The 2,395-nt window shown below is 38.0% G+C and overlaps 1 protein-coding gene across 15 annotated transcripts in view; it reads left to right on the forward strand.

Moving 5' to 3' along the window:
* LOC101857755 (sodium bicarbonate cotransporter 3) overlaps positions 1-2,395 on the forward strand; it is a 150,274-nt gene that overhangs the window by 35,604 nt on the left and 112,275 nt on the right. For 12 of the 15 annotated variants that reach the window (XM_035973074.1, XM_035973081.1, XM_013089580.2 and 9 more), the window contains exon 2: positions 1,709-1,761. The gene's annotated coding sequence lies outside the window, so the exon portion shown is untranslated. Of the gene's footprint in view, positions 1-77; positions 303-1,708; positions 1,762-2,395 lie in introns of those variants that run through there. The other 3 variants (XM_035973075.1, XM_035973076.1, XM_035973078.1) reach the window with 3 other exon arrangements.

A 2,395-nucleotide genomic window follows, 5' to 3' on the forward strand; every position in this document is an offset into this window, starting at 1 on the left:
GGGGGGGAGCGCGTGCGGCCACACTCCGTATTGATCCCGCCCTCGCTCACTCTGCCACTGCGCACGACAGAAGTTAGTGGACTACAACACAGACATTAGACGTTACAGATGGGCCTGCTCTGCTCTGCTCACGTTGGGGAACAGTGTTGTGGGGCACGTGCTGAGTGAAACATGCGGAGCGATAGATGAGTTGCCTTCTTGCTGTGTGTTTTGTGTGAGGTGTTTTTATGTTTATATAAATTCGAGTGTGGGACTACAAGTGATTTGAGTTTCTTTCAATTAAAAAGTGTACAGTGTTACACGTAAGTTTTCTTTCACACTTTCTGTTGGATTATAATATCGGTTTGAGTGTGAGTATGAGGCGATAAAAAGAGAGATAGAAACAAGGAGAACGATGATGACGAACAACAACAACAACAACAACAACAACCACAACAACAGCAGCAACAACAACTACAACAACAACAACATGATCAGTAACTTTAACGGTAGGATTACAAACAATGTCAACAATATTGACCAAAAAAGTGTTAATTCAATGACGAAAACAACACTGCCATCTTAATAACAGCAACAACGAAGACGATAACAGCAACATCAACAGCCACAACATCCATAATAACAACAACAGCATCCTCAGCAACTGAAGCAGTAGGATCACGAACAATACCAACAACTGTGAAAAAACTAACTTGTAATGCAATGCAAGAACAGATTACTATCAATTTCTGTACATCACATCTCTACGAGTCTATCTCCCTAACAACAAGGACAACACTGACAAAAATAAAGACAACAACAACAAAAATAACAACAAAGCTGGTGATAAAGTTGAGTACACATTTTACTGACTCCATTAAAACTAAAGGGATACCACCACAACCACAGCGACAACAAAAACAACAAACGCAGGTGATAAGGTTGATCACACATTTTACTGACATAATTAAAGAGCTAGACTAGATCGAAAGGGACCCCAGAAAATTTCCTCCGTCTTACTATGTCTGTTCCTATAGAATCTCGTATTCAAAGTATTATACTTGAGCACAAAATTAGAGGTTTATCTGGAAAAATGCTGGGTTTTTTTTTTAAACGAAGGTTAAGTTTTTACCCATTAAATGTTCAGTTATAACCAAACAAATATAATGTACACCAATGATACCAAACTTCTCCTGTAAGTAGGGCACTCTTCTTGCGCTCATATTTGACCTTAATGCAGTTGCGAGCACCGTTAAACCTCAACAAAAACTAAACAAAAAATGTATGGAAAGCCCTGAAATCTGGTTTAGCCCGCTTGTTCAAGTCTTAAAAGTGACCATGTTTTCAGTTTCTGTAGAACCATGAAAAAAACGGTATCATTGATTGCAACAAGAACAATCAACAACAACAACAACAATAAAACAATATATAATACTAATACATGTGTGATTCCTAAGATAATATTGTAACACTTTACACTGTAATAAATTGCTATTTGTGGGTGGTTGGTGGGTGATCTGGTGTGGTTTGCTCCTTCTGTCCTACTAAACATCTATCGTCCTTATAATCTCTCCTGCTTCTTCCTTCTGTGTATGTTACTGTCTTGTAATAACATCTATTCTTCGGCACTTATACGACCTTACTGTTTTGCAAGTGCCGTGAAACTCTTACTACTACTACTAATAAACTTACACTAAATTGCTATTTCTTTTTCTGTTTCTCCTCGCAGATATTGCATGGGCCTCAAAAGGATACATTCTTTGCTTGACTTCATACGTAAAGGTGAGTGACGTGAATGTTTGCGGCTCTGTTTGTCGTCACACATTTTCTGTACTGTGTTGTCAGTCTTTCTTATTGTTAGTGTGTTAGACTTTGTTATTGCCACATTAATGTGTAAGTCTTTGTTATTGTTGGTGTGTTAGTCTTTGTTATATTGTTAGTATGTTAGGCTTTGTTATTGTTAGATAAGTGTGTTAATCTTTGTTGAATGTGAGTGGTTGGCGGGTGCTCTGGTGTGGTTTGCTCCTTCCTTCCTATAAAAAAAATCTATCGTCTCTATCTCCCCTCCTTCTTTTTTATGTTTTTTACTCTCTTGTAACACCTCTAATCTTCGTACTTATACTTTTATTGTGTTGCAAGTGCGGTAAAACACTTACTAAAACTGAACTAATATTTGTTATTGTTAGTGTGTTAGTCTTTGTTATTATTAATGTGTTAGTCTTTGTTATTCCTAGTGAGTTTTCTCAGTTGCTTCTCGACCTGTCTCGACCATTTGATGTGTATTCGAGAGATGTCATCTGTATTGATGTTGTCTATGTATGGGCCTTGGTTTATCTGTGTGCCTCTTTGTCCGTCTCTGTGTGTATGTCTATCATGTATCGCCCATCTGTTTGTCTGCACATCTGTCTCTGCCCCC

Source organism: Aplysia californica, unplaced genomic scaffold, assembly GCF_000002075.1.
Source record: "Aplysia californica isolate F4 #8 unplaced genomic scaffold, AplCal3.0 scaffold00989, whole genome shotgun sequence".
Taxonomy (NCBI): domain Eukaryota; kingdom Metazoa; phylum Mollusca; class Gastropoda; order Aplysiida; family Aplysiidae; genus Aplysia; species Aplysia californica.